This window comes from Chionomys nivalis, chromosome X (genome assembly GCF_950005125.1).
Source record: "Chionomys nivalis chromosome X, mChiNiv1.1, whole genome shotgun sequence".
In the NCBI taxonomy this organism is placed as follows: Eukaryota; Metazoa; Chordata; class Mammalia; order Rodentia; family Cricetidae; genus Chionomys; species Chionomys nivalis.
The window spans coordinates 26,322,597-26,331,810 of NC_080112.1; the positions used below are offsets into that span (position 1 = coordinate 26,322,597).

The window sequence follows — 9,214 nt, forward strand, 5'->3', positions numbered from 1 at the left end:
TCTTGGATTGGGAGGATCAACATAGTAAAAATGGCAATTCTACCAAAGGCAATCTATAGATTCAATGCAATCCCCATCAAGGTCCCATCAAAATTCTTCACAGATCTTGAGAGGACAATAATCAAATTTATATGGAAAAACAAAAAACCCAGGATAGCGAAAACAATCTTATACAATAAAGGAACTTCTGGAGGCATTACCATCCCTGACTTCAAACTCTATTACAGAGCTACAGTAATGAAAACAGCGTGGTACTGGCATAAAAACAGAGAAGTCGACCAATGGAATCGTATAGAAGACCCGGATGTTAACCCACAAACCTATGAACACCTCATTTTCGATAAAGGAGATAAAAGTGTACAATGGAAGATAGAAAGCATCTTCAACAAATGGTGCTGGCACAACTGGTTGTCAACCTGTAGAAGAATGAAAATAGACCCATATCTATCACCATGCACAAAACTCAAGTCCAAATGGATCAAAGACCTCAATATCAATCTGAACACACTCAACCTGATAGAAGAGAAAATGGGAAGTACCCTACAACATATGGGCACAGGAGATTGCTTCCTATGTATAACCCCAGCAGCACAGACACTAAGGGCAACATTGAATAAATGGGACCTCCTGAAACTGAGAAGCTTCTGTAAAGCAAAGGACACTGTCACTAAGACAAAAAGGCACCCTACTGACTGGGAGAAGATCTTCACCAACCCCACAACAGACAAAGGTCTGATCTCCAAAATATATAAAGAACTCAAGAAACTAGACGTTAAAATGATAATTAACCCAATTAAAAAATGGGGCACTGAACTGAACAGAGAATTCTCAACAGAAGAAGTTCAAATGGCCAAAAGATACTTAAGGTCATGCTCAACCTCCTTAGCGATCAGAGAAATGCAAATCAAAACAACTTTGAGATATCATCTTACACCTGTCAGAATGGCTAAAATCAAAAACACCAAAGATAGCCTTTGCTAGAGAGGTTGTGGAGAAAGGGGTACACTCATCCATTGCTGGTGGGACTGCAAACTTGTGCAACCACTTTGGAAATCAGTGTGGCGGTTTCTCAGAAAAATTGGGATCAACCTACCCCTGGACCCAGCAATACCACTCCTGGGAATATACCCAAGAGATTCCTTATCATATGACAAAAGCATTTGTTCAACTATGTTCATAGCAGCATTATTTGTAATAGCCAGAACCTGGAAGCATCCTAGGTGTCCTTCAATGGAAGAATGGATGAAGAAAGTGTGGAATATATACACATTAGGGTACTACTCTGCAGTAAAAAACAATGACTTCTCGAATTTTGCATGCAAATGGATGGAAATAGAAAATACTATCCTGAGTGAGGTAACCCAGACCCAAAAAGAAGATCATGGGATGTACTCACTCATAATTGGTTTCTAGCTATGGATAGGGGGCCTCTGAGTCTATAATATGTGGTCCTAAAGAAGCTAAACAAGAAGGCAAACCCAAGGAAAAACATATAGTTATCTTCCTGGCTATGAGAAGTAGACAAGAGTGACGGGCAAAAAATTGGAATCTTGGGGGTAGTGTGGGATGGGGGTAAGGGGAGATGGAGAAAGAAAAGTGTGAAGGAGAGGATGAGGGGAACTTGGGGAAACGGGATGATTGGGGATATAGGAAGGTTGGATAGGGGAGCAGGGAAACTCATATCTTAGTTAAGGGAACCACCTAAGGGTTGGCAAGAGACTTGAACTTGGGGTGGCTACCAGATGCCCAGGGCAATGTCCCCAGTTAGTTCCTTGGGCACCTGAAGATAGGGAACCTGAAATGAACCTATCCTATAGCCATACTGATGAATATCTTGCATATCACCATAGAACCTTCATCTAGAGATGGATGGAGATAGAGACAGAGACCCACACTGGAGCACCGGACTGAGCTCCCAAGGTTCTAATGAGGAGCAGAAGGAGGGAGAACATGAACAAGGAAGTCAAAACCACGAGGGGTGCACCCACCCACTGAGACAGTCGGACCGATCTATGGGGAGCTCACCAAGGCCAGCTGGACTGTGACTGAAAAAGCATGGGATAAAACCGGACTCTCTGAACATGGCGGACAATGAGAGCTGACAAGAGGCCAAGGACAATGGCACGGGGTGTTGATCCTACTTCATGTTCTGGCTTTGTGGGAGCCTAGACAGTTTGGATGTTCACCTTCCTAGATCTGGATGGAGGGGGGAGGACCTTGGACTTTCCACAGGGCAGGGAACCCTGACTGCTCCTGGGACTGGAGAGGGAGGAGAAGAGGAGTCGGGGGAGGGGGAGAGGGGCGGGAGGAGGGGGACGGAAATGGGAGGTGGGGAGGAGGCGGAAAATTTTTTTTTCAATAAAAAAAACTAAAAAAAAAAAAAAAGAAATCAGTATGGCCAAATCTGCTTGTTTCTTAGGTCTATTTGCTTGATGAACCGTTTCTCAGCCCTTTACTCTGAATAGATTTCTGTCTTTTAGGTTGAGGTGTGTTTCTTGTAAACAGCAGAATGTTGGATCCTGTTTTCGTATCCAATCTCTTAGCCTGTGCCTCTTTATAGGTGAGTTGAGTCCACTGATATTAAGTGATATTAATGACCAGTGGTTGTTAACTCCGGTCATTTTTTCTTTCTTTTTTTTGGGGTGGGGGGTAGTAGAGTTTGTGTATTTCCCTTCTTCGAGTTGCGCTGTTGAAGGGTCATTAGATGTCTGAGTTATTATGGCCATTGTTGGACTCCTTAGGTTGTGATTTTCCTTCAATTACTTTCTGTAAGGCTGGATTTGTAGCTACATATTGTTTAAATTTGTTTTTATCCTGGAAAATTTTGTTTTCTCCATTTATAGTGAATGAAAGCTTGGCTGGGTATAGTAGTCTGGTCTTGCATCCATGGTCTCTTAGTTTCTTCAGTACATCTATCCATGACCTTCTGGCTTTCATGGTTTCCATAGAGAAGTCAGGTGTAAGTCTGATAGGTTTACCTTTATAAGTAACTTGGCCTTTTTCCTTTGCAGCTCTTAATATTCTTTCTTTATTCTGTATGTTTTGTGTTTTGATTATTATATGGCGAGAAGATTTTTTTTTGATCCATTCTATTCAGTGTTCTGTATGCTTCTTGTACTTTCATAGGACTCTCTTGCTTAAGGTTGGGAAAGTTTTCTTCTATAATTTTATTAAATATGTTTTCTGGACCATTGAGCTGTACATCTCCTTCTTCTATCCCTGTTATTCTTGGGTTTGGTCTTTTTATTGTGTCCCAGATTTCCTGAATGTTTTGTTATGAGAATTTGTTGGTTTTGCTGTTTTCTTTGATCAGTGTGTTTTTTCTCTATGGTATCTTCAGTGTCTGAGATTCTTTCTTCTATCTCTTGTAATCTGTTGGTAGTACTTTTCTCTGTAGTTCCTGTTCATTTACCCAGATTTTCCATCTCCATCCTTCCCTCGGTTTTTGTTTTCTTCATTACTTCCATTTCATTCTTCAAGTCTTCAACCGTTTCCCTTACCTGTTTGATTGCTTTTTCTTGTTTCTCTTGGTTTTCTTGGGTATCTTTGAGAGATTTATTCATTTCCTCTACCTTTTTGTTTGTAATCTCTAATTCTTTATGGCAGTTTTTTACCTCCTGTTTAAGGTTCTCTATTATTTTCATATAATTTACTTTTGAGTTGAATTCTTCTAATTCTTCTGGAGTAGGGTTTACAATTCTTCTTATTTCGGGATTCCTGGATTCTGGTGATGTCATGTTGCCTTTCAGGTTGTTGGAGGAATTCTTGCATTGTCGCCTGCCCATCTCTTCCTTCAGATGGAGCCAGGAGAAGCCTGGTGTCTTGGTCCAGTCTTTGCTGTGACTGACTCCCTGGGTGTATCTCCTCAGTGTAGGAACAGGAACCATTCCCTTCCAGATGGACTTCTCAGCACCGAAACATGGACACCTGGTAATCCAATGACCGCAGACGAAAGGGCAAATGTGGGGGGTAGGTCGGGGTCGAGTAGAACACAGGAGACCCTGCAGTGCAAGCTGAAGGTACCTGCGCTCCCTTTCGGGGGTCCTTGAGGCCTGCCCGGTAGGCAGGCAGGCACCACTCTGAGTGGGTAGCCTTAGTGTAGGAGCAGGAAACTGTTCCTGAGCAAAGGACCTTGCAAACAAGGCAGGCTTGGGGGGGGATAGTGTGTAGGAAAGAAAGCCCTGCAGCAGCAGGAGCTGGGGGAGGGGGGTTTGTGCTCTCTTCCAGTCCGCCCCTGGATAGCACACACTCACCCGTCCAGATGGAACTCCTCAGCACCTCAACAGGGATGCCTGGTAGCCCAATGAGCCAGGGACAAAAGGAAGAATGTGGCAGACAGGGCGGGTTCCAGTAGAGCACAGGAGAACCTGCAGCCCAAGCTGAAGGTGCCTGTGTTCCCTTGCGGGGGACCTTGAGGCCTGCCCGGTAGGCAGGCACTCACCACTCTGGGTAGGTAGCCTTAGTGTAGGAGCAGGAAAATTGTTCTTGAGTAGAGGACCTAGCAGACAGCAGGGCAGGCTTGGGGGGGGGGAGATGGGGGGCTGGGTCATTTGTAAGAAAAGGGGTCCTGCAGCAGGAGGTGGGGGAAGGGTGTTTGTGCTCTCTTCTGGGAAAGTCCGCCCCTGGATAGCAAACACTCACCTGTCCAGATGGAACTCCTCAGCACCTAAACAGGGACGCCTGGTCCTCTGTGTGATTTTCTCTGGGGCTTGCTGGCTGTGGGGAACTGGGCAGGACATAAACCCCAACAAGTCAGTTCTCAATGGTGCCCACATGGATAACTGCATCCATATAAAGCCTGAGAAATCTTGAGAAAGAATAGAGTAAAGCATGTTTTCTTGGTAGCAGCAATTTCCCAGGTCTGCTCTGCTTGCTAGAGGCAAGCAGTGCTCTCATTTAAGAGAGGCTTCCTGACTCATCCTTAGCTGCAAAACCTTGCAGCTCTTTTAAGAGGTCCTGCCACAATACACTTAAATGGTGTTGATGAAAAGCTGACCACTTGCTTTTCAGTTTTCAGTCATGACAAGAAAAAAGCTGTGCTGGTTTAAAATACTGGATTTCTGGGTTGTCCTGCGAGTGCAAACTCTTACTCTTTGAGGCAGGAGGGCTGGCTAAAGAGAGAGGATGTGAGTGTTCTCCTGGACACACTGTTGCAGCTTGCTTACTGGCAGGGACCTTGAAATGCCTAGAGCTGTGGCGATAAACATGGCTACAGTTGGTACCTCTGCCATGAGGCTGAAATCACTAAAAGCTAAGGAATGGGCTGGATCTAGCTGTCAAATACATGACTTCAATCCTATTCATAATGCTTAGTTAATTAAAGGCTCATGTGGTCAGAAAAAGAGAGAGGAATACAGTAAAGGTGGATTCAAAGATAAAGAAAACCTCTAAATGGTTTACTATGTGTTAAAAATATATGCAGACTAAAGGTTAAAGTCCTTTAAAAAATAAATATGAAGAAAAAAAAGAACTAGAGTAGTTGGGTGTGGTGTTACACACCTTTAAACCCAACACTTGGGAGGCAGAGGTAGATTGACCTCTGTGACTTCAAGGTGTGGTGGCAGACACCTTTAATCCCAGCACTGGGGAGGCAAAGACAGACGGATCCCTGTGAGTTCAAGGACAGCCTGTTGTACAGAGTTATTTCAGAATAAAGATATACAGAGAACCTGTCTCAAAAAGACAAAAAATAAATTAATATAAAAGAAATAGAGGTTAAAGTAAAGCCACATAAAGATGGAAAATACACAGAGAATCTTGATACTGTATGCTATTATGTTCTCTTTGAATTGTTTGAATGCTGAGGAAGGAGCAACAGCTGCTAAAAGATATTTGCTTATAAATGCTGCTGAACTAATCCAAGATAGATATTTTGAAAATACCTTGACTTCAAAATTGAAGCCAAAAGATATGTTACTTTGAAGAAGAGATTTTGCTTTTGTTTCCACAGGAAATGAAGGACTGTGGATTCATTCTGAATTAAGAAAAATCAGGTTCGGTCAAGGAAGACCATCTGAGAAATCTCTGGTAGGAACAGATGGCCTGATATCAGAGTTCTACATCCAGAACAACAGATTTAAGACTGCTGCCTGGCATGATTGAGACTCATAGGATATACCAATCAGGACCTTATTTTAACTCTAAATTTTCTTTAGGTCCCCATAAGATTATCAGTGCCCCCAACCAGCAGGAAGTAACCTGGAATAAAATGCCCACATTTCCAAAAAGTGGAATATGGATATTTTCCTTTGTGTTTTAAAGAGGGGGAAGTTGTGCAGGAGAATTGTCTGTATTCTGTCAATCATGTTATAAATAAACTCTGATAGGACAGGCAGAAAATATAGGCTGGAAAACCAGAAAGGAAGTAGAAATGATGTAATGAGAACAGGAGAATTCTGGGAAGGAGGAAATTGATTCCTCCCACTCCTGCCCAGATCACCGAAGCAGCAGGATGTGATCTGCCCCACTGAAAAAGGTACTGAGCTAAATGGTTAACATAGATCAGAAAAGTGGGTTAATCAAGATGTGAGAGTTAGCCAGTGAGAGGCTAGAGCTAATGGGCCAAGCAGCTAATAATTTATGGAGACCTATGTGTGATTTTCTTTGGGGCTAGACAGTTGTGGGATGAAGGGCAGGACAGAAAACCCCCAAAACAAGCAGCCTGGCCCCCAGTCATGTTATAGCTTATGTCAGTCAGGGACCAGCAGACCCTGCTGTTATGCAAATCAGAGCTCTTGACCCTCCCCCTCCCCACTCTAAGCCCTGGAGTCAAAACGACTTCATCATCAGGTGCCAATAGTCATTTCCCCTGTCACTTCAGGCTTTCCTCAGGGCTTCCAGAGGCTTCTGTGTTGAGCCCCACTGGGGACTTCCTGTCTTCTGAGGGACTCAGGGACTGTGCATGTCCTCACCATCCTGCCCCTCTGATCAGGTATAGAAGTTGCTGAGACTGTTGTGGTGTTCAAGCGCCCACCATGGCTGAAGCATCCTCACAAGTGGGACAGAACTATAACCGTGACTGTGAGGACTCTCTCAATGCCTGTATTCAGCTGCAGCTCTCTGCCTCCTCTGTGTACTTATCTATGACCTTCTACTTCGACCATGATGACGTGGGCCAAGGGGTCTTGAAACGTTTCTTCTTGAGCAAGTCACATGACTGCAAGGCCAGTGCCCAGATGTTTGTTTTCTTGTAGAATCAGTGTAGAGGCTGCATCGTCCTTCTTGACATCTCAGGACCAGAACTCAACAGTTCGCATGGGGACATTCATGCTATGGAGTATGCCTTCTACATGGAGATGACCATCAGTCAGAGCCTGCTGAACCTGCATGCATTGGCCAAGGGCAAAGGCAACTCCTAACTCTGCAACATCCTGGAGCAAAGCTGTCTGAATCAGCAGGTCCAAGTTCTGAAGGAGGTGAGCCAGTATCTGACCAACTTGTGCCAGATGGGGGCCCCAGAGAAACACTTGGCTGAGTACCTCTTGGAAAAGCTCAGCCCGTCCTAAAGCTTCACGTGGACTGAACTGGGATGGGCCCACTGCCAGGGGGGTCTTCCTTTGGTCATTACAACTTATGTCCATGTTGCTTTTGAAGCAAGTTCACTGATCTTCTGTTTCTGGTTGGCTGTTGTTTGAAATAAATTTGGTTGTTTTCAGCAAAATTAAAGTATCAACTTGATATGCAAACTCCTGTTTTTAGGGACTGTGTGAAAATGTTACAGCTCTGAAGGGAAAGGATGCCCCAATAGAAGTGTTACAGCTCTCTTATGGTGGGGGAAAGGTATCCACAATGTAAGTGTTACAGCTCTGAAGATAAAAGTATCCTGGCCTTGAGGAGCCAAAGAATACCACAAAGTCACACTGAAAAACACACCTCGCAAACAAGATTTACTGGCAGAGAGAAAAAAACAGGATGGTGGCTGCCTCTGGTTAGGTGAGAAGCAGCAAGGAACTGAAGAGAAGGCAGCGTTTATATAGAGTATCTTGGAGTGCGGGGAGAGGGGTGGAGCTTTCTAGGGTAGCCTGGAATTGTGGGATTTTTTGTGGCCCGAACTTGGGTCAAACTTAGTGATTGTGGGATTCTGTTGCTTGGCCCTGATCTTGGTTTGGGGTCAAATCAGGGTCAGAGAGTTTTTTCCTTGGCCCTGGTATCAGGGTCAATTCAAGGTCAGAGTAATTTTCCTTTGGTTCTAGTCTTGGAGTCAAGAGGGGGTCATGGTGTTCTTTCTTTGATCCTTTTACCCTACACTGTGAGTGTGGCCTAATTGTTATAGTGTTTGGCTAGTATTCAGAAAACCCTGGAATGAATCCCAACCATAGCAATAAACTAGGATAGTGATACACACCAGAAATCAGCACCATAGAGATGGAGGCAGGAATATCAAATGTTGAATGTCACCCTCTGCTTTACAACAAGATAGAGGCCCTCTGAGCTATAAGACACTGTTTTATAAAAGAAAAAAATCCCTCATGTTGAAAAAATGAATGTGGATCTCATGAATTTTTAAAATTGATGTTTAGATGTCAGACGATAGTGGCACACGCTTTTACTCCCAGCACTCGGGAGGAAGAGGTAGGCATATCTCTGTGAGTTCAAGGCCAGCCTACTCTACAGAGTGAGTTCCAGGACACCTAGAGCTGTTATACAGAGGAACTCTGGTTCAAAAAACAAAAAAGAAAAAGAAAAAGAAAATGATGTCCAGAATTGTTAGGCTCTGAGAGAATCCCCTAAAGTAGACCAACAACCATGTGTGCAATAAAAAGATTTCCTTATTATTTTCAACATGAGGGTGGATCTTGGTGACATCCAAGGAAGGCCACAAGCTTCTTTTAAGCAGAGTTAGGGGAATTCCAGAGAGGAGGGGTTAATCTGGGGTTGATTGGTGGAGAAAAGCATATGTTTGATGACCACAGAGTTCAGGAAGTCTGCTTTCTACAAGATGAATTGCAGAGTAGAGTTCCAGAAAAGCACATGTTGTAGTTAGGATTGAAGGAATTTAGCTATAGAACTTGAAAGAACTGATGCTGTGAAGGGAAGGAGATCTTCAGGGAATCTCTAGATGACAAGAACCTACACTTCCATTTTTCTGCTTTAGTTCAGGTCTAACCTTGCAACTCTGAAACTAATAGGATGTCCAGGGGGCTACATAGATAATATGGCAGTTATCAGTTGACTATAGAACCAGGTGTTGCAAGGAATCTGGAAGTCCACAAGA

At 43.8% G+C, this 9,214-nt stretch overlaps 1 pseudogene; it reads left to right on the forward strand.

The window, feature by feature from the left end:
• The first annotated feature begins 6,974 nt into the window (after window positions 1-6,974).
• Window positions 6,975-7,505, forward strand: LOC130868232 (ferritin heavy polypeptide-like 17E; annotated as a pseudogene).
• The last annotated feature ends 1,709 nt before the right edge of the window (window positions 7,506-9,214 follow it).